The following is a 23,877-nucleotide window of genomic DNA, read 5'->3' as shown; positions in this document are numbered from 1 at the left end:
TTTTTTTAATGCTTTTTCAGATGGGATTCAGGCAAAGGAGCGTTAAAACAAAAGACGCTTTCTGCACAGAGTATTTTGTGGAGTTTTTGGATCGGAAAATGAGCAGAAACTCTGTAAAATCCTCCTAAAAAATGTGAATTTTGGCTTCAAAAACTCAGCAAAAGGGCTCGGTATGAACACACCCTTTGGCTACGCGCACACACAAAGTATTTGGAGGATATTTTTGAGGTAGAAACCAAGTGGAAACGCTCCAAATCCTTCTCAAAAACGCAAAATTCCTCAAACTTCGAGGTTCTGCTCCGTTTTAGGTAAAAAAAGAAAAGCGAAGAGCGCAAAGACTCGGTGTGCACATAGCCTGCGAGGGGCGCTACTTTCTTATTTCCAGCATCTCTAAGACACCGGCCTCTATTTATGACCGTGCACATTCTCCTCCGCCCCTCAGACATGTCCTGTTTCCGCTCCTTCATGTTGCTATCACTTATGGACATGTATTACTTATCATTTTTATTATTCGTTGTGATTTTACTATTTCTCAGTAAGAATACAAGTGATTTGATAACAAGCTGCCTAGAAAACCCCAAAATTCTCAGTTGTCCCCCCCCAGCTATGGGGCAGAAAATGGCGGCGTTACCCATGGCAACCAATCCTGCATCCAGTGCAGATTTGAAAATGAAAGCAGTGATTTGATTGGTTGCTATTGGCAACTGCAACAGCTGTTCTGCATCAGCCCAGTCTCCTCACACTGAGCGCCGGTGAGGTTGTGTCCTCCATACGGGCTTTCCCCTCTACACCATGACGTCACGACAATCCCAGCGCTCCGTCACGGTGATGGCGCAGTTGCCATGAATACCGCCGGTGCAGGGAGGGGGGGGAAGAGGTTCCGGAAGTGACGTAAGGGCCCGCCCCGGTGCGGACGTGCCCCTGCGCCGGGATCACGGAAAGAAGGAGCAGGAGTGTAGGCGGCATGGAGCCTCCGGGAGGTGAGAGCAGTGATGGAGCTGCAAGGGCGGCTGGGATACGTGGGACCCCGGGGATGGCGGAGCATGGGAGGAGGAGCAGGGCCTGGGGGACAGCTGTGCATGATGTCACTGGGCGCTGCATGTCATGGACAGCCTGCAGATGTGTGCGCTGCTGACACCTGATCGCAGCCCTGCATCCTCTCACAGCGCCGCGGAGCATAGCGCAGCCCGGAGCACTGCACATCGCTGCCATCTGCGAGGATGGTTGTAGCAACGAGAACATTGATGCGTGTCTGATAGATGTTACTACAGATGGAGCAGACCTCGGGAAACTGTCAGCAGGTGCTGATCCATCAGCGATGTGTGTTGCTACAGATGGAGCAGACCTCTGGAAACTGTCAGCAGGTGCTGATCCATCGGTGATACGTGTTACTACAGATGGAGCAGACCTCTGGAAACAGTCAGTAGGTGCTGATCCAGCAGTGATACATGTTACTACAGATGGAGCAGACCTCAGGAAACAGTCAGTAGGTACTGATCCATCAGTGATACATGTTACTATAGATGGAGCAGACCTCGGGAAACAGTCAGTAGGTGCTGATCCATCAGTGATACATGTTACTATAGATGGAGCAGACCTCGGGAAACAGTCAGTAGGTGCTGATCCATCAGTGATGCACGTTACTACAGATGGAGCAGACCTCTGGAAACTGTCAGCAAGTGCTGATCCATCAGTGATACATGTTACTACAGATGGAGCAGACCTCGGGAAACAGTCAGCAGGTGCTGATCCATCAGTGATGCGTGTTACTACAGATGGAGCAGACCTCGGGAAACTGTCAGCAGGTGCTGATCCATCAGTGATGCACGTTACTACAGATGGAGCAGACTTCGGGAAACTGTCAGCAAGTGCTGATCCATCAGTGATACATGTTACTACAGATGGAGCAGACCTCGGGAAACAGTCAGCAGGTGCTGATCCATCAGTGATGCGTGTTACTACAGATGGAGCAGACCTCGGGAAACTGTCAGCAGGTGCTGATCCATCAGTGATGCACGTTACTACAGATGGAGCAGACTTCGGGAAACTGTCAGCAAGTGCTGATCCATCAGTGATACATGTTACTACAGATGGAGCAGACCTCGGGAAACAGTCAGCAGGTGCTGATCCATCAGTGATGCGTGTTACTACAGATGGAGCAGACCTCGGGAAACTGTCAGCAGGTGGAAACCTCCTGGAAATGTATGAATAAGATGACAGCGGGGGGGATACCAGTTGGGGGCAGGCCTCTACAGCTGGTTTGTAATGTATTTCTCCATTTCTTGGAGGGATAGCGGAGGAACGTCGCCTTGTAGAGATCTGAGCTCTAGAGTTACTTCATAGGGGAATTTGTATTTTTTTTTTTTACTAGTAGACATGTCTGGAGAGGTGACGGGCTCTCTGATCTGTTTCTGGGAGAGCTGGGTGACAACCACTATGAATTCTATTCCAGCTTCTTCCCAGGTTGTCGCACTTCTTTCCATAGTAATACAATAGCAGGGTTATGTATCAATGCAGGTGTGACTTTCAGGAGCCTGGGAAAGCTGGGTCACACAGCAGCTCTAAGCTCCGACGTTGGATCCAGTCCCAGCGTTTGTATCACGCCATGTACAACCACAACATGAGCGTGCGGCTCTGGGTCACCGCAGAATCCATATGTTGTACACGTAATCTCCTGATTGGAATCCGTGTGCCTCCGAGGCTTCTGAGGAAATGTCCTGGTTACATAAGTAATAAGTCTTTTCTAAGGTGTGTTTGTATTGGGGCGGTGGTGGCAGTGTTACCTGTGCTGGATGCCGAGCTCCTCTGTATGGGGGCATGATGTAGAAGCGTGGGCACAGGCCCTGGCATGTGTTACTTGGAAGATGTCCAGGTTGTATGGTTTCGGGATGGCTTGTTTTTTTTCTCGTGAAATTGGCCGGATCTTGGAATCCCACATTGTTTCTTGCCTGCTGAAGTGTACGAGGTCGTGTCCACTGCAAATGCCCCGTCATGTCCGGGTGGCGGATGCCATGGCCATCACTTTGGGAGAATTGCACAACTCGCCGTTCCACAATCTGGTGATGTATCTCCAAGTCCTGGGGGTGGCTGGGGACTGTTTCCTATAGCTCTTCAAACTTACCCCATTAGTGTAGATTATCTGCAGACTACAGGCTGCCATAAAACTGATTCTTCTGCTAATGGGTTCTCCATAGGTCATCTGATCACTTCTAGTTCCGGAGGGGAGAGTCCACATCTGACATTTACTACATGGACCACTGTCTGATGTTTTTGGGAGTCGCATGACTGTGACCTGCAGTTGGGGGAGGAAAGAAGGGCCAGGCGTGTTGGATTTCAATGCCTTTTATTTCCAGAGTTGAAAGGTTTCTGGCAACGCTTTACTCCCCTCTCCCTACTGGAAATGCATGACCAGCTGAATATACTCGTAGGGGGAATGGTAAAGATGGATGATAGTCGAGCGACTGATTGACAGATATCTTACGTGTATGGCCAGTGTTAGTGACCAAAGCACTTGTGGCTATTGGGATTCCTGGGGTCGGCAGCCGGTGGTTTCTATTTGCCCTTTGCAGTGTAATCCATATAAACAGCGGGCATCTGTACAGAGCTGAGACTCCCATCCTGTATAGCGAGCCCCTCTCTAGGTCATACTCTGTGTTCCAGTAGAGGAACCTTTCACCATTGCGCTGCATTCACACATCTGCATGAAGTATTCGTGTGCTGCCCCATTTTTTTTATTTTTTGGAATAAAATTAAGCTTTATTTTAGACATTCATTAAAATGATGAGACCGAGAATGAGATCCATGAAACTTAGAGCATGTCCTATTCTGATCCGATTTTGAAGGTGAGAATAGGGTATGCTCAATGGGGCTGTGTGCCGCCAATAAAACAAAAAACAGACCGGACCCTAGCACTTGACTTGAATGTGTGAATGAAGCCTTATCTGTATACACCCTAATAGGCAGTATCAGAGGGAGTTATCTGAAGAAGTGGTACGGCTGTGTAGGCTCTAGTCCCCAGATAAAAAGCATACCTGTGCTGTAGAGATTCGATGTGCCAGTCATAAGAAACCTAGTGTATAAGCTGGAAGTGTCCTGGGGACATGTCAAGTGGAAGATGCTGTCTACTGGGGGCGCTTCCAGCCCGCGTGCCCTGCTGCACGCCCCCCGAGGCGCTTCCAGCCCGCCTGCCCTGCTGCACGCCCCCCGAGGCGCTTCCAGCCCGCCTGCCCTGCTGCACGCCCCCCGGGGCGCTTCCAGCCCGCCTGCCCTGCTGCACGCCCCCCGGGGCGCTTCCAGCCCGCCTGCCCTGCTGCACGCCCCCCGGGGCGCTTCCAGCCCGCCTGCCCTGCTGCACGCCCCCCGGGGCGCTTCCAGCCCGCCTGCCCTGCTGCACGCCCCCCGGGGCGCTTGCAGCCCGCCTGCCCTACTGTAGATTTCTCATGACTGCCACATCAAATCTCTACAAAGTAGGTGTCCCTTTTATTAGTGGACTAGCTCCTGTATAGCCATACCGCTACTTCCATATGTAGAATTGTGCTGACAGGTTCTCTTAAATTATCGTAATGATGATTAAATTGCAGGGATATTCAGATTCTTCAGTCTTGGTATGTAATTGCCTCATTCATTTTCATAAAGTTTCTAGATGACTCGTCATCAATAATTTCCAAGCCTCGTGGCCCTTCTTTGGTGGGCTGAAGCTTGGTAGATCCTCTTTTCTTTAATTACAGTTGTGTAAACAGATTAGCCGAGATTTTATTACAATCAAATTAGTACGCCTGGAGATTACTCCTGTATTACAGCCTCAACCTAATCACCGGGCTTAACTGGCTGAGATCAGGAGGCCGAGCTGTCCGGACGGTCCTCGCGTATCTTTAGGGTACGGACGAGTGTTAGATAGAGAAGGTTAGTAAATGTCGGTGAAGATGTGCGCTCTTGAGGGAGAATAAATAGGAAATGACTAATGACTACATGGACATCCTCTTATGACTCCTCGTGACATTGTAAAGCTGTGACATCCTTTTTTATAGGCTAAGTGGGAATGTGTCACAGGAGACTATAAAGGGGAGATGTTCACTGATCCCCTCTAAGACTCCAAAGAATAAAAAAACCTACTGTAAATGTGATTTTTGAACCTGTCCTTATACAGACTTGTCATGTGCCTCCACAGTATCTTTCTTACTTCACCTGTGCCTCTTACCATATAATCTACTGCTATTCCAATTCTTTAAGTCTGCCCATTTCTCTTAATTGCTCTTTTAATTTTTCATGAGAAGGCTTGGAAATGACAGCTTGTGTCACCAATGCATGGTATTGGCTTGAAATTAGTAGGCCCTCAGGCTAGGCCTGTACCGCATACTATCCTTTTCTCCATAAGCTATAATAGACTTTTGCTCTTGCTGCTCGTTGCATTTTAATTTCATGAACCTTGATTCTCCTGATGGATAAGTATCTGCCTGTATTTCTCAGCATTGAGGTCACCACGAAACGGGCAACGTTGAGGACTGTGGTGGTCGTCCAAGTTAACTTAGTGCAGCAAATGAGGACACATTATGATTATTTCACTTCAAATTGGAAGATGCCCAGCAGTGCCATCAACTCGGAAGTGGGACACAGCTACACCCTTCTACTGTTTAGAAATGGTCTTCGTGGAAGAATTGTGGTAAAAAACCATACCTTTTGAAATGGAAACAAGGTCAAGCAACTCAACCGTGCATGAAAGCATAGGACCCGAGGTGCGGCAAAATGAAAGCTGGAATTACTTTTCAATAAATGGAGTTGGGAATTTGATCAGGATCAATGGTGTCCTCAATTCTGAGAACTACAGCCAGATGCTTATCCATCCCTGTACTACCATAAGGGAGGCATCTGATTTGGCTCCAAATTTATTCTGTAGTAGAACAATGACCCCAAACATACAGCCAATGTAATTAAGAACTATCTTCAGCGTAAAAAAGATCAAGTCCTGGAAGTGATGATATGGCTGCCAGATCCCTGATCATCTCGGCATGATCCAGTCTGTCTGGGATTGCCTGAAAAGAAAGAAGGATTTGCACAAGAGACATCCACCAAAGATCTGTGGTTCACTCTCCAAGATGTTTGGAACAGCCTCCATGCTGAGTTCCGTCCTAAGCTGTGTGTGAATGACAAGTACCTAGAAGAATTGATTCTGTTGTGAAGGCAAAGGAAAGTCACATCAAATAATCTTATTTAGGTTTATTTCTAATTCATTACATTTTGTTAATTGAGTAAAAAAATCTACTATTCTATATTTAAGGCTGAGTTCACACGTTGCGTTTTTTTCGCGTTTTTGCGGCGGTTTTAAACGCGCGATTTTGCCGCGAAAAATAAGCATCCCATGCATCCCTATGGGATTCCGCAATGCTGTGCTAATGCTGCGGTTTTTACCGCGGCGGAATCACTTCGTGGTAAAAAACGCAGCATGCTCATTAATTTAGCGGAATCACGGCGATCCCGCACCCATAGGAATGCATTGTTCTGCTTACTTTCCGCATGTGGCTGTGCACATCATGCGGAAAGTAAGCAGAACATTTGCGGATGGTACCCACGGTCTGGAGGAGAGGAGACTGTCCTCCGGGCTTTGGGTACCATATCCCTGTAAAAAATAGAATTAAATATAAAAAATATTGTTGTTCTCACCTTCCGGCGTCCCGCGCAGCCTTCCCGCCTCTTTCCACGCTCCCGGTCCCAGTAATCCTTTGCGAGAATGACCGCGATGACTTCTGTTCTCACGGGATCGCGAAGTCGCGAAGTCTCGCGGTCCATTCCGCTGGAAAATTAAAGATTTTCCAGCGGAATGGAATCAGGAATTCTCGCGGTAATTTCCGCGAGAGTTCTGCACGTGTGAACGTAGCCTAAGAGGATTCTTATTATGCTGCTTTTTTTTTTTTTTTTTTTTTTTTTTTTCCTACACATGCCTAAAATTTTACACAGTACTTTATTTGATCTTACAAATGTGTTTCAACTACATTTAAATGTTGAGGGGAAAAAAAGCTATATTAAACTTCAGAATTATTGAAATAGATGACAGCTAAAATATGGTTACTTTCCCCCAAAAAAAACAATGCCTCACCTGACTACTGGTTATTTTTTGGTACTACACCCAGGTGAGTTGCTGTTTCTAAAGTAAAGCAGACATGTTTTCCTGCTTTTGGACAATCCCTTAAAGGTCACTGGCCTGTAAAATAAACATTGTGCTAATATAAAGAACATGGAGAGCTGCATTATTGGCCAAAAATGTATCTGATCCCTCTATATATGCATATTGGTAAAAAAAAATAAATAAAGGAAAGACTACAATACCACATCCTAGATATCTTTGAATGAAATATTCCAGTTGCAAATCTTTATTCATTACATAGTGGAAGGTGTTGAGAACAAGAAAACATAAAAATGATCCATGTAAATCAAAATTAATATCTCACGGAGGTCTGGATTTGGAATGATACTCGAAATCAAATAGGAAAATCAAATTACAGGCTGATCCAACTTCAGTGGAAATGCCTCCAGACAAGGAAATGATGCTCAGTAGTGTGTGTGGCCTCCACGTGACTGTATCACCTCCCTACAACACCTGGGCATGCTTCTGATGAGGCAGCGGATGTTCTCCTAAGAGATCTCCTCCCAGACCTGGATTAAAGCATCAGTCAACCCCTGGATAGTCTGTGGTGCAATGTGGCATTGGTGGATGGAACGAGACATGATGTCTCAGATGTGCTTGATTGCATTCAGGTCTGGGGAATGGACATGCACAAACTACTGACACACTTCAGCCACATGAAGCCTAGCATTGTCATGCATTAGAAGGAACCCAGGGACCAGTGCACCTGCACTTGGTCCCACAGTGGATCTGAGCATCTCATCCCAGTACCTAATGGCAGTCAGGGTACCTCTGGCTAGCACAAGGAAGGCAGTGCGGCCCTCCAAAGAAATGCCTCCCTAGTAGAGTTGAGCAAATTTGTTTGGATTCGCTTCTGAATACGATCCGGATTGAATATTGTTTTTGCAATATTCGTCGTACACAGCCAAACGTCATTAGAGTCAATGGGAGTAGAAAGTACTGAATATGATCAGAGCTGATCATCAAACATACATTTGGCACGAATATGGCAGATTCCCATTCGGCAACAAAATCCAAACAAATTCACTCAACTCTACTTCCACCATTACTAACAGACTACCAAACCAGTTGGTCATGCTGGAGGATGTTGCAGGCTGCAGAACATACTCCACAGCATCTTCAGAGTCTGTCACGTGCTCAGTGTGAACCTGCTCTCATCTGTGAAGAGCACAGGGCGCCAATGTTGAACCTGCCAGTCTTGGTGTTCTTTGGCAAATGACAGTCGCACTGCATGGTGTTGGGCTGTAAGCACAACATCCACTTGTGGACGTCGGGTCCTCATACCACCCTCATGGAGTCTGTTTCTGACAGTTTGAGCAGACACATGCATGATAGTGGCCTGCCGGAGGCTACTTTGCAGGGCTCTGGCACTGCTCCTCCTGTTCCTCCTTGTACAAAAGAGGAGGTAGCAATCCTGTTGCTGGGTTCTTGCCTTCCTATGGTGCCCTCCATATCTCCTGGTGTACTTGCCTATCTCCTGGTATCTGTTCCATGCTCTGGACACTGTGCTGACACACAGCTACCCTTCTTGCCACAGCTCTCATTGATGTGCCATCCTGGATGTGCTGCACTACCTGAGCAACTTCTGTGGGTTGGACATATCGCCTCATGCTACTGTACAGTACCTCTAGGGGTGAGGGCAATGACAAAATGCAAAAGTGACCAAAGCAAAAGCCAAAAAGGATGAGAACAGAGAAATGGTCAGTGGTCACCCCTTTCAGAACCACTCCTTAATAGAGATAGGCAATTAGCAAGACTACCATTTCTACCTGTTGTCTGTTCAATTGGCACAACAGCAGGAGAAATTCATTCACAAGCGGTGTTGCTCCATTACTGGACAGGTTGATTTCACATAAGTGTGATTGACTTGGAGTTACAATGTGTTGTTTAAGTGTTCCCTTTATTTTTTTTTAGCTGTATGTTTGTACAGTGGGTACGGAAAGTATTCAGACCCCTATGCATTTTTCACTGTTTCATTGCATCCACTTGGTAAATTCCAAAAAGTTAATTTGTTTTCTCATTAAAGATGATCTGTCACCCTTTTTATCCCCTATTAGCTGCCGGCATAGACATCGGGGACTTTTCTACAGCATTCTGTAATGCTGTAGATAAGCCCCCGATGTAACCTGAAAGAGAAGAAAAACACGTTATATTATACTCACCGAGGTGGGCGGTCCGGTCCGATGGGTGTTGCGGTCCTGTCCAGCGCCTCCCTTCTTCATGCGATGACGTCCTCTTCTCCCGTCCTGAAATGGCTCTGGCGCAGGCGCATTGCTCTGCCCTGTTGAGGGCAGAGCAGAATTCTGCAGTGCGCAGGCGCCAGACCTCTCCCAACGCCTGCGCACTGCAGGACTCTGCTCTGCCCTCAACAGGGCAAAGCAGTGTGCCTGCGCCAGAGCCATTACAGGATGGGAGAAGAGGACGTCATCGCATGAAGAAGGGAGGCGCCGGACGGGACGGCGACACCCATCGGACCAGACCACCCACCTCGGTGAGTATAATATAACGTGTTTTTCTTCTCTTTCAGGTTACTTCGGAGGCTTAGCTACAGCATTACAGAATGCTGTGGATAAGCCCCCGATGTCTATGCCAGCAGCTGCAAAGCCAAAAAAAGGGTGACAGATTCCCTTTAATGTACACTCTGCACCCCATCTTGACTGAAAAAAACAGAAATGTAGAAATTTTAGCAAATTTATAAAAAAAAAAAACAAAACAAAAAAAAACTGAAATATCCCATGGACATAAATATTCAGACACTCATATTTGTCACATGCTGACCATTTCCTTGTAATCCTCCTTGAGATGGTTCTACTTCTTCATTGGAGTCCAGCTGCGTTTAATTAAAGGGAAAATATCGCGGACGTCGACCATGGATGGGGTGGAGAAAAGAAGAAGAAATACCGCCCATCGGACTGGACACAGGGCATTTACATAGCCGGCAAATTTCCGGTGACAGATTCCTTTTAAACGGACTAGGATAGGACTTGGTTTGTAAAGGCACAAACCTGTCTATATAAGACCTCACAGTGCATGTCAGACCAAATGAGAATCATGAGGTCAAAGGAACTGGCCAAAGAGCTCAGAGACAGAATTGTGGCAAGGCACAGATCTGGCTAAGGTTACAAAAGAATTTCTGCTGTATTCAAGGTTCCTAAGAGCACAGTGGCCTCCATAATCCTTAAATGGAAGAAGTTTGGGACCACCAGAAGTCTTCCTAGACCTGGAAGGGTACATAGAGTTTGCTAAAAAGCAGTGCTGTGGAGTCTGAGTCGGAGCTCATTTTGGTGGAGTCGGAGTTGGAGTCGGTATAAAATGGACCGACTCCGACTCCTAAAATATATAATAAATTGGGTACAGTAATTCAATGCAGGATGTGCTGAATATTTTTTCATAGGAGTTTGGGAAAGTTATGAAATGTCCTATAAATGGCTGTTATATTCCTGATCTAAGGCTACATTCACACACAGCGTTTTTCCTGTGTTTTTTGAGGATACGTTTTTCAGCTGCAAAAGCTGATCATCTTTTTAAAAAAACTGCATCACCTGAAAGGTTTTTGAGCTCATAGATAATGTTTTCAATAGCAGAGCAGATTTCTAATCTGCTCTATATATCCATTTATCCATATCTGTCTATCCATATCGTATCTGTACCAAAAAGAATGAAAACCGGGTAGTACACCAATATATATTCTGTTCTATCTAAATATCTTGATTATTGGATCATAAAAATGATTGTCTGAGGTTCACATTGTACTACAATAAATTTTTCACTTAAATATAAGCAATATGTGTCGGAGTTGGAGTCGGAGTAAGGGAAATTGAGGAGTCGGAGTCGCAGGTTTGGCTTACCGACTCCACAGCCCTGCTAAAAAGCACACAAAGGAGTCCCAGACTATGAGAAATAAGATTCTCTGGTCTGATGAGATAGAATTATCACCAAAAAGTTCTTAGCGGTATGTGTGGAGAAAACCAGGCACTGCTCATCACCTACCCAATACAATCCCAACAATTAAACGTGGTGGTAGCATCATGCTATGGGGGTGTTTTTCAGCTGCAGGGACAGGACGACTGGTTGCAATTGAAGGAAACATGAATGCGGCCAAGTACAGAGATATACTGGATGAAATCCTCTTCTAGAGTGCTCTGGACCTCAGACTTGGCCAAAGGTTTACCTTCCAGTGAGACAATTATCCTAAGCACACAGCTAAAATAACAAAGGAGTGGCTTCAGAACAACTCTGTGACCATTCTTGACTGGACCAGCCAGATCCCTGACCTAAACCTAATTGAGCATCTCTGGAGAGACCTGAAATTGGCTGTCCACCAATGCTCACCATCCAACCTGACGGAACTGGAGAGGATCTGCAAGGAAGAATGGCAGAGGATCCCCAAATCCAGGTGTGAAAAACTTGTTGCATCATTCCCAAGAAGACTCATGGCTGTACTAGCTCAAAAGGGTTCTTCTACTCAATACTCAGCAAAGGGGCTGAATACTTATGACCATGTGATATTTCAGTTTTTCTTTTTTAATAAATTTGCAAAAATGTCTACATTTTGTTTTTTTTCAGTCAAGATGGGGTGCAGAGTGTACATTAATGAGAAAAAAATGAACTTTTTTGAATTTACCAAATGGCTGCAATGAAACAGTGAAAAATTTAAAGGGGTCTGAATACTTTCCGTACCCACTGTATATATACACTACTGTTCAAAAGTTTGGGGTCACCGAGACAATTTTGTGTTTTCCATGAAAACTCATACTTTTATTACTTTTATTAAGCAAATGAGTTGCCAAATGAATTTAAAATCTAGTCCAGACATTGACAAGGTTCGAAAAAAAGATTTTTATTTGAAGTAATAATTTTCTCCTTCAAACTTTGCTTTCGTCAAATAATGCTCCCTTTGCAGCAATTCCAGCATTGCAGACCTTTGGCATTCTATCAGTTAATTTGCTGAGGTAATCTGGGGAAATTTCACCCCATGCTTCCAGAAGCCCCTCCCACAAGTTGGTTTGGCTTGATGGACACTTTTTGCGTACCATACGGTCAAGCTGCTCCCACAACAGCTCAATGGGGTTGAGATCTGGTGACTGCGCTGGCCACTCCATTACAGATAGAATACCAGCTGCCTGCTTCTTCCCTAAATAGTTCTTGCATAATTTGGGGGTGTGCTTTGGGTTGTAGGATGAAATTGGCTCCAATCAAGCACTGTCCACAGGATTTGGCATGCCTTTGCAAAATGGAGTGATAGCCTTCCATATTCAAAATCCCTTTTACCTTGTACAAATCTCCCACTTTACCAGCGCCAAAGCAATTCCAGACCATCACATTACCTCCACCATGCTTGACAGATGGCGTCAGGCAGTCTGTCAGCATCTTTTCAGTTGTTCTGCGTCTCACAAATGTTCTTCTGTGTTCCAAACACCTCAAACTTGGATTTGCCTATCCATAACACTTTTTACCTATCTTCTACTGTCCAATGTCTGTGTTCTTTTGCCCATATTAATCTTTTCCTTTTATTAGCCAGTCTCAGATATGGCTTTTTCTTTGCCACTCTGCCCGGAAGGCCAGCATCCCGGAGTCGCCTCTTCACTGTAGACATTGACACTTGCATTTTGCGTGTACTATTTAATGAAGCTGCCAGTTGAGGATCTGTGAGGCGTCGATTTATCAAACTGCAGACTCTAATGTACTTGTCTTGTTGCTCAGTTGTGCAGCGGGGCCTCCCACTTCTCTTTCTACTCTGGTTAGAGCCTGTTTGTGCTCTCCTCTGAAGGGAGAAGTACACACCGTTGTAGGAAATCTTCAGTTTCTTGGCAATTTCTCGCATGGAATAGCCTTCATTTCTAAGAACAAGAATAGACTGTCGAGTTTCACATGAAAGTTCTTTATTTCTGGCCATTTTGAGAGTTTAATGGAACCAACAAATATAATGCTTCAGATTCTCAACTAGCTCAATGGATGGTCAGGTTTATAGCTTCTCTAATCAGCCAAACTGTTTTCAGCTGTGCTAACATACTTACACAAGGGTTTTCAAGGGTATTCTAACCATCCATTAGCCTTCTTAACCAGCAAACACAAAGTACCATAAGAACACTGGAGTGATGGTTTTTGGAAATGGGCCTCTATACACCTATGATGATATTGCATTACAAACCAGACGTTTGCAGCTAGAATAGTCATTTACCATATTAACAATGTATAGAGTGTATTTCTGAATCATTTAATGTTAGTTTCATTGGAAAAACTGTGCTTTTCTTTGAAAAATAAGGAAATTTGTAAGTAACCCTAAACTTTTGAATGGGTGTATGTGTGTGTGTGTGTGTGTGTGTGTGTATATATATATTGTGTTGTTTTTTTTATTTTTTTAATAAACCTTTTGTAGCTAGCTTTGTATTTGTTCACTAGCCGTCTTACACACTTCTCTGTTTCAGCCCTCGGCCATCATAAAAGCCGCCCTGATTAAATATCCCTACAGCATATTGACATTTCTCACTGCATTACAAATATGGAGCTGGATATACGACTGTCAGAGGCTCACCAGGCTAGACAAGGATGGAACAATTATTTTAACCCTTTTGCACTTTTATTTTCCTGAGAGATAGGAAAACTCAGCCAACAGTCATTACTTAAAGGGAATCTGTCAGCCCTTTTTTGAGATATCATATAATTATATCATTCAATTGTGTGTCACATAAGGATTCTCTTAGTACTTTTGCTTCCCCCTGACCCCGCACCTTTCATGCATAAATACCTTGTTTATATCGGTTCAGATGTATGTAAGCTGCCACGGTCCGGTCCGGTCCGATGGGCGGGGCTTATTCACCTGCTCCTCCCCCCCTCCCTGTCTTGCGCTACGCATTTCTTCTTGTGTAGAGCAAGACAGGGAGGGGGGGAGCAGGTGAATAAGCCCCGCCCATCGGACCGGACCGGACCGTGGCAGTTTACATACATCTGAACCGATATAAACAAGGTATTTATGCATGAAAGGTGCGGGGTCAGGGGGAAGCAAAAGTACTAAGAGAATCCTTATGTGACACACAATTGAATGATATCATTATATGATATCTCAAAGGGGTGACAGATTCCCTTTAATTCCCAATTTGAAACAATATGGGATTTTTTTCCTTCCTATAACCTACATAGACTTTTCATGCAGCAAGTCTAAAAAAAGAGAGATAATTATTACAGCAATTTTATGGTTATCCATTTTTTTCCGATGATCCCTATTTATTTTGGAGGGCGTGCCTTAAAAAAAAAAAACAACCCAAAAATGATTTAATTACTAACATGGAAAACAGTGTTTGGTCTCTGTATATGGCTTTTTAATTATGTATAAAAGCGGATCCTTTACAGATCACAATGCAGATGGAAATGATTATTTTAAAGTATATATTTTATATTTCCTTTATTTTAGTATATTTTTTTATTTGTTGAAAAATTTGATTGTTTTTCATGCGCTCATGTGAACTTTATAACGTTAGATCTAGCTAGAAAGGTGCGAATTCAATAATTTCTGGGGTCTGATAAAACTGTCCGTCACTAAAATTGGGTAATCCTGGTAGTAAATCTCTGGATGGAGATATTTGAGTTTGATGGGTAAGTGAAGGCAGCACAGAGGGCAGAAGTTGTATCTAAAGGGGGTTAAAGATTCTCAGATAGATCTGTTGTGTTTTTGGGTGATAAGTGGCAGCTGCGATCCCAGGCAGCTGCTTTTCTCCCATATTGAAAAACCTGTATTATGGCATCTAATGACGTGCATTTATGAGACAGATGTAATCGTGATGTTCAGATCAGACTAAATAAAAAAAAATACAGAGGAAATCTACGGCTGGCTATAGGGGACTATCCGAGGCCAGGAAAGGGTTAAACAGCTGTAGCAAATGAGGGCACAGGGCATTTTGCCTATTTCCACCTGCTACACCAGGCAAAGATCAAATTGTCAATATTGATTTAAAAGTCAATAGTCCAGACAGAGGAGACTGAGAGCACAGCGCGGGCAGAGTAGAACCGGAGCAGGTACTGCACTGATACTATGCAGGGAGGAGGGCAGCAGAGACAGATACCGGATCCTATATCAGGGGCTTCCTGGCTGGAAATACATTTCAACGGGATATTGCAGGTATTGAGCAGATTACGGTAGTAATCATGAGTATCCCTGCATTCTTGCCTGCACTCAAAATCCTGAATATCAAGGATTGACGGTAATTAAGCCTTATCCCTTGTCTCGCACAGATTGGGGAAGCTATGGATTTTTCGTTTGGAGGGGTCTACATAGTACATACAGAGCTTCTCTCTCTGGGAAAAAGCAGAAAGATGGTGGTCAATAAGGAATATCTCATCGTGACGAACAAAATAATGCCTGTGCTGCATCAGACAAAAAGAATCAATTTTGACTCATTATAACTAAGCCCCTTTTTGTAAGGAAAAGAAAATTGGGCGACTGCCGCAGGCTCGCTCTCTGATGTGAGGATCCCCCGCCAGCACACACATCTCAGCAGCCTCTAAATCCTGTTTATTCTATTTTGACTTGTAGATCACAGTGTGTCATGTAAGAAAAGCCAGCCTCTTTATTCAGACGCCTTTTAAATATGTGGCTTGTGAGCCGAGTACAAAGTTCCAGCGAGCGGGTTATGTAACGGGAACAGTAACCAGGACAGATGCTGTACGTCCTGGAATAAAGTGATTGTTGTGGGATTTATTATGCGAGCTCCAGTGGTAAAGGGTTCAATTTTAAGAAATGATTACATTTGGGCTGGATTGTTACCATGAATGTCATATTGTAGTCTCCTGGTGAGCACTGATCTGAAGGGAAACCCTGATTAATGCAATAGTGGGTCTTCTATTAAAGCCCATCCCTTTAGTGTAAATTGCAAACTTGGATCAGAATTTGAAAAATTATGGGAAATCCATATGAGTCAGATCCTGCCTGAAGGGGGGTGACTCATACAACCACGATCTGTATGCCCTCATGAACATCTCACCTTGAACCGAGCCACAGGCATTGTTCAGACTGTGTTCAGGGTGTACGTTTGGTAAATGCACTGGGTAATGCTCCTGACACATACACCAAGGGGTCATGTCTGCTGTGTTTTTTTTTTTTTGTTTTTTAATTAGAGGGGTGGCCGATGGATGATGCATGTAGTACCGCTTCACTTCTACTATTTTGGAGCTATTTTGTTCAAAAGATACATTGAGAAATTTGGAACGTCTATCAAATGTATTATAAGGACTTGTTCAGACATGACAGATGTGCGGTGACATTTGTACCCATATTTTGCTGGATTCAATACTGGTAAAAAGAGCGATTTTGTCCACCCACTACTTTTATTTTCGTGCCAGAAATTGACCTGCTGTGCATATTTTTGCAATCCGCAAGTCAATTTTTCTTGCGCCTTTATTGGTATTTTTTTGTGGAATTTGATCATAGATATACTTTTACTGTTGACTTAAGAAAATCAAATTTAAAAGTGAAGATAGAAAATGAATAATTACTCTTTTCCCCCACTTTAGTCACTTTTGTGCCTCCTGCATTGATCATTTGCTTTAAAGAAAACAAACAAAAAAAACCCACATATGTCTACAAATCTGTCTGAGGTCAAATGACACCTGCTGCCAAAAGAAGTCTTTGGAAAGAGGAAGGAGAGATGCTGTAGAAAAGCAAAAGCAGGAAGGTACAAGAAAAAGCTACTGCGTAGTGATGAGCGAGTATACTCGTTGCTCGGGTGGTCTCCGAGTATTTTGGATTGCTCGGAGATATAGTTTTCGCCGTCTCAGCTACATGATTTGCGACTGCTGGACAGGCTGAATACATGTGAGGAATGCCTGTTTGTTAGTGAACTCCCACATGTATTCAGCCTGTCTACAAGTCGCAAATCATGAAGACGAAGAAAGCTAAATCTCTGAGCACGCCAAAATACTCGGAGACCACCCGAGCATGCTCAGGGAGACCCGAGCAACAATGCTACTCGCCCATCACTAATACTGAGGCTTCTTGACGAGTGGAAAATCTGCTAAAATTCAGGATGCGAGCCACATAATCAGAATTCGTGTTATCCCCCATGTACATGCATGACGTCTTGTTCTAAAATGTCACCTGAAATTACAAGATAGCGCTATATATATATATATATATATATATCACTATCTAGCTATCTCTTTCTCTCTCTCTCTCTCTCTATATAATATATATATATATCTGAGTGTATATGTGTATGTATCAAGCCACGCCCACTCCACATAGCCCGCCCAGTCACGTGTATTGTAGTAATCACATAAGATATTCTACCTAAGCTTTATCTCCCAGGAGACAGTGTGGCTCTAAACAGTTTTTCTTAAAAAAACCTCAGAATTTCCCTCAGCAACAGCACAAACAGTCGTTGTGTCCGGTGACAAGACGATGCTGAGCACACAGCCTCCCCTGCAGGCTTCCCGCCATTTTCTGTCTCCGCGCCAGCTCCCCTCACAGGAATCCGCCATAGCGCCGCCCCCTGTTTTCTTGCCAGTCATCACATGTCAACAAGAAATGGCTCCACTTCCCGTAAAGTTCCTCATCCTCGGCCCACCCTGTGCTGAGTGTCCGTGCAGAATCTCGCCTAAGGCCTGTTTCACACTTCAGTTTTTTCTTGTCAGTTAAAATACGCCAAAATGGCAGAAAGCGGATCCGTTAGTAACTGAAGTTAACGGAAGGCAGCGGATCAGTTTTTTGACGGATCCGTTGGCTGAAGAATTTTAAAGGAACCGCAGTGAGAGAGAGAAATATGAATGAATGAATGAATGAATATATTTTTACCGGCCACCAGAAATGATATCAGGGTTAAATTTGAGGCTGAGATCACTCCTCCGGACATGCGCAGTACAAAAATGCGGATCCTTCAGCCAAAAAAAGTTACAAGCTCCGTCCGGGCATGTTGGCGGATCCGCAAAAAAACGGATCCGACGGATAGCCATCCGTCAAGATCTGCCAGTAATGCAAGTCAATGGGGAAAAAAAACAGATCCGCCAAACAAAATGGAGGAACCATTTTTTTTAGGAAAACGGCGGATCTTGACTGATGGAAAAAAACTGAAGTGTGAAACAGACCTAAGACGCTGGTCGCATCACGGTCCCCTCCAAGTACACTGCTGCTGCACTACCTCGCCTCGCCCATTCGTTACACAAGTTGTCCGTAACCACGCCCCATGCTCTGGCCACGCCCACTGCACCCTATTTACTGATCGGTCAGCCAGCTGCTATTATCACTGCTCGCCCGATCCCTCTCACCGGCACCATGGTCCAATTTATCAAGAGTCTGGTAAGCTGGAGCACTGCTAACTTCCAGACATCTTGTGCTTTGTGACTACAGTCGTGGGGGAAGCTGGCTACCATTCTGTTATTCGGCTGTGTCTGGAGGATGGGTGCAATGCATAGTATTGGCCCCTGTGCACAGTCATGTGATCATTTACTAACTTGTGGCTGGAGGGCCATGTTTTGTCACCTTCAGATCTGCTGGAAGGAGCCAGATTTGTGTTGTGATGTGGATCTGAGTTTGTCATGTGTTATCCTGTGTGTGCTTAGCTCTGCTACATGTGTATGGATCGCTTCAGGAGGCCATCATATAGTAATGTACTAACTGTCCTGAGGCCAGCACACCCTGACTCCACTACTGTAATCTATGGTGTCAGATAAGATAGATGTGTAATGTGTGCATGTCTGTGAAATGTGTATATTTGTGTATTGATAAAATGTACGTATTGCCCTCCTCCGGAGGCGACTATGAATTAGAAAAGCTGTGCTGCAGGAAAATGCAGTGTATAAAGGAGGAGTGTGAGGTGCAGGAGGAGGCTGTGTAAAAAGCAGGAGCATGAGGTGCAGGAAGAATAAGGCCCCTTAACTGCCGCCGATAAAATTATCGGCAGTTGTTAAGGGGTTAATATTGTGTTTAAAAAAGAAATGTTTGCTTCAACAATCATTTATAATTTGTTATAACGAACAGCAGTTAGTTGCTATGCCCGGGGCGACACCGGGCTCTTAAACTAGTTACATTATAAATCTGCAGAAAAATCCCACCTTGTTGTGGCCATGGTCTGTTCCATCTGACCTCTACAGCTAGTTAGAGTCTACAGTGGTCTCATGGAGTGAAATATCACTGTGGGGGGCTGGGATGTGCAGAGACTTATGGAAGACCTGAAATCAGACGTTACAAACAAAGATGTATTTAAATTAAAAATGATAGATTTTGAGGTTCTCAAATAAGAAAGCTTACAGATGACCGAAAAGGACCCTCTCGTGAAAATTGCTAATCTTTATTAAATACCATGTTAAAGGGAACCTGTGTTTTTAAGTAAAAGAGCCACTAAGCACTAAGGCTGCACTCTGTTAAGGTGGCTCTTCTGTTTCTGACCCCTAGTAACACAGAAATATTGACTTTTATAACTAGGTCCTCATACCTATATTGCATCCCATAGGTATGGTGTGTCCCCCTGTATCAGCCGCCTCCCAGCCATCCATCATGCCCCTGTCATGCGTCGAGGCGCCGCCTCCCAGCCATCCATCATGCCCCTGTTGTGTCTGGGTGCTGCCTACCAGCTGTCCATCATGCCCCTGTGCGCCGCCGCTTCCTCCTGTGTAGTACACACACTTATGGGAACAATTGAATAACCATATTCATTTTCCTGTTCAAAGAATACTCTCCACATACAGTATGAAACATAGGAAGAGTCAGAGAGTTATGTTGCATTATATTAACTACAATGTAGAAAAAGAGATCAAAAAAGAACTTTGTTCCAAGACAACTTTTAAGTGAAAAATACAAATTGTCTTTATTAAGAATTAATGATCATATGAAAACAAGTAAGATCAAATAACAATAATAAATAACATACACAAAAACAGGCAGGCAGCGTATAACCTTAAAGCACCGGAGGATATAACACATGGGACAAAAAAGTGTATCTCAGATAATCAATAAAGTTCATAGTGCAATCGCAAATGATTAATGTAAAAATAAAGTCCCATGTTCTAACATGGGAAAAGCAGGGGTTGAAATAAAGAGCTACATGCCCATATTAAATGCATAACACGGTCTCATACACAGGCAGCAGATTTTAACAGATTTTAACAGAGATTAGACACCAGTAATAGGTCCAAATGGACAATAATAATACTGCAAATCATGAGCCAATGACCCCTATGCACAATGAAGACCCCATGATCTTACCCATGTCAGAACCACACCAGCGCGCAGGAGCCCCGACGCGCGTTTCGCTGTTGCTTCCTCGGGGGGCAGTGCGCATTGTGTCCAATATGCCCTCTTAAATATCCCACCTTAATCGCCGACAGCAAATCGCCATCGAGGGATCAAGGAACTTCCAGCAGCCTCCTGTGAGTGTATGGGGGCGGAGCATCCCCCGAGACCACAACGTCACTTCCAGCGTCGAGGCGATTGGAAACCCCAACCACACCTCCTAATGACGCCGTTCATGACGCGCGCTGAGGGGACGGCCGCTGCCACACACTGCCCGCGGTATGTCATGGAGGCTGAGAATATTCAGCAGAGAGTCTCGGGGCCACCATATTGGTTATGGGCAATGAAAAGGGCAAAAATTATAGAATGCGGAAAACAATCATTTACGCCTTGTTACCACCATGGGTCAGAAAGAAACCACGATATAAAATATAAATGCAAGTAATAAATCAAATAATGAATTATAGTAGCACATAATATAATAATAAATAGCATATATCACGGTACTTAAACCATAACATAACACATAGCACATATCGCAAAATCAATGCCCACAGATTTAGTACATATCCAACACCCAGGGACCGAGAATTCCATATCTCCAGATTAATGGTTCGCTAAGCGTGGAAGTTGATCAAATGAAGGGGGATACTAAAGATTTCTTAGGTAATGTGAGGGCACACGTTATATGCAAGATGTGGGTTGGGATTAGGGTTTGGTGTGTGTTGGGGTTAGGGTTCTGATTAGGGTTGGGATTTGGATTAGGGGTGTGTTGAGGTTAGGGTTGGAGTTAGAATTGAGGGGTTTCCAATGTTTAGGCACATCATGGGGTCTCCAACCGCGACATGGCGCCACCATTTTTTCCAGCCAATTTTGCGTTCAAAAAGTCAAACAGTGCTCCCTTCATTCCGAGCCCCGACGTGTGCCCAAACAGTGGTTTACCCCCACATATGGGGTATCAACGTACTCAGGAAAAATTGCACAACTAGTTTGGGGGTCTAATTTCTCCTGTTACCCTTGGGAAAATAAAAAATTGAGGGCTAAAAAAATTATTTTTGTGGAAAAAAAAATGTTTTTTTATTTTCACGGCTCTGCGTTATAAACTTCTGTGAAGCACTTGGAGGTTCAAAGTGCTCATGACACATCTAGATTAGTTCCTTGGGTGGTCTAGTTTCCAAAATGGGGTCACTTGTGGGGTTTTCCACTGTTTAGACACATCAGGGGCTCTGCAAACGTAACATGATACCCGCAGACCATTCCATCAAGTCGGCATTTCAAAACGTCACTACTCCCCTTCCAAGCCCCAACGTGTGCCCAAACAGTGGTCCTCCCCCACATATGGGGTACCAGCGTACTCAGGACAAACTGGACAACAACTTTTGGGGTCCAATTTATCCTTTTACCCTTGTGAAAATAAAAAATTGTGGGCTAAAAATTTTTGAGGAAAAAAAATGATTTTTTATTTTCATGGCTCTGCGTTATAAACTTCTGCGAAGCACTTGGGGGTTCAAAGTGCTCACCACACATCTAGATAAGTTCCTTGGGGGGGGTCTAGTGTCCAAAATGGGATCATTTGTTGGAGCTCCAAAGTTTAGGCACATAGGGGCTCTCCAAACATGACATGGCGTCCGCTAACGATCGGAGCTAATTTTCCATTCAAAAAGTTCAATGGCGCTCCTTCCCTTCTGAGCCCTGCCGTGTGCCGAAACAACAGTGTCCCCCCCCCCCCACATATGGGGTACAAGCGTAGTCAGGACAAACTGGACAACAACTTTTGGGGTCCAATTTATCCTGTTACCCTTGGGAAAATAAAAAACAGCGGGCTAAAAAAATCATTTTTGAGGAAAAAAAATGATTTTTATTTTCATGGCTCTGCGTTTATAAACTTCTATGATGCACTTGGGGGTTCAAAGTGCTCACCACACATCTAGATAAGCTCCTTGGGGGTTCTAGTTTCCAAAAATGGGGTCACATGTGGGGAGTTTCTACTGTTCAGGCACATCAGGGGCTCTGCAAACGCAACATGACGCCCGCAAGACATTCCATCAAAGTCTGCATTCCAAAATGGCGCTCCTTCACTTCTGAGCTCTCCTATGCGCCCAAGCAGTGGTTCCCCCCCACATATGAGGTATCGGTGTACTCAAGACACATTGCACAGCAACTTTTGTCATCCAGTTTCTCCTGTTAGCCTTGTGAAAATAAAAAATAGCGGGCTAAAGAAATCATTTTTGAGGAAAAAAAATGATTCTTTATTTTCACTGCTCTGCGTTATAAACTTCTGTGAAGCAGTTGGGGGTTCAAAGTGCTCACCACACATCTAGATAAGTTCCTTGGTCGGTCTCGTTTCCAAAATGGGGTCACTTGTGGGGGAGCTCCAATGTTTAGGCACACAGGGACTCTCCAAACGCGACATGGCAACCGCTAAATATTCCAGCATATTTTCCATTCAAAAAGTCAAATGGCGCTCCTTCCCTTCTGAGCCATGCCGAGCACCCAAACAGTAGTTTATGACCACATATAAGGTATCGGTGTACTCAGGGGAAATTGCCCAACAAATTTTAGGATCCATTTTATCCTGTTGCCCATGTGAAAATGAAAAAATTGATGGTAAAAGAAAATTTTTGTTGGAAAAATTAAAATGTCCATTTTTTTCCTTCCACATGGCTTTAGTTCCTGTGAAGCACCTGAACGGTTAATAATCTTCTTGAATGTAGTTTTGAGTAGCTTGAGGGGTGCAGTTTTTAGAATGGTGTCACTTTTGGGTATTTTCTGCCATATAGACCCCTCAAAGTGACTTCAAATGTGAGGTGGTCCCCAAAAAAAATGGTTTTGTAAATTTTGTTTTAAAAATGAGAAATCGCTGGTCAACTTTTAACCCTTATAACTTCCTAACAAAAAAAATTTTGTTTCCAAAATTGTGCTGATGTAAAGTAGACATGTGGGAAATGTTATTTATTAACTATTTTGTGTCACATAACTCTGGTTTAACAGAATAAAAATTCAAATTTTGAAAATTGCGAAGTTTTCAAAATTTTCGCCAAATTTCCATTTTTTTCACAAACGCAAAAAATTATCGGCCTAAATTTACCACTAACATGAAGCCCAATATGTCACAAAAAAACAGTCTCAGAATCGCTAGGATGCATTGAAGCGTTCCTAAGTTATTACCTCATAAAGGGACACTGGTCAGAATTGCAAAAAATAGCCAGGTCATTAAGGTCAAAATAGGCTGGGTCATGAAGGGGTTAGAATGGATAGACACAAATATTCGAGTACAGTTGATATTGAAGGGACTCTATCACTAGAATCAACTCTCCCCTTAGCTGACTATAAGGGCACGAAGGTCCTAGGAAGCTGAATAATATGATACCTTGATATCTATGATCCAATGTCTTATTCCAGAGAAATCCTCATTTTTATTAACATGTAAATGAGCTGTGTTGTGAATTCTCTGTCTGGATTTTCCTCTGGTGATTACTGAGGGTGGTGGAGCTGGTCAGATTGACAGAGGGGTTGCGAG

At 44.0% G+C, this 23,877-nt stretch overlaps 1 protein-coding gene across 2 annotated transcripts in view; it reads left to right on the top strand.

The window, feature by feature from the left end:
* The first annotated feature begins 781 nt into the window (after window positions 1-781).
* Window positions 782-23,877, top strand: part of DAGLA (diacylglycerol lipase alpha) — a 96,076-nt gene continuing 72,980 nt past the window's right edge. Inside the window, exon 1 of one of the 2 annotated variants that reach the window (XM_073573979.1) lies at window positions 782-980. The gene's annotated coding sequence lies outside the window, so the exon portion shown is untranslated. Of the gene's footprint in view, window positions 981-14,834; window positions 15,255-23,877 lie in introns of those variants that run through there. The other variant, XM_073573980.1, reaches the window with a different exon arrangement.

Source organism: Dendrobates tinctorius, unplaced genomic scaffold (genome assembly GCF_039654945.1).
Source record: "Dendrobates tinctorius isolate UK_male_01 unplaced genomic scaffold, ASM3965494v1 ptg000037l, whole genome shotgun sequence".
Lineage (NCBI taxonomy): Eukaryota > Metazoa > Chordata > Amphibia > Anura > Dendrobatidae > Dendrobates > Dendrobates tinctorius.
Note: the sequence above shows the minus strand (reverse complement) of the source record. Positions and strands in the feature narration are given on the sequence as shown.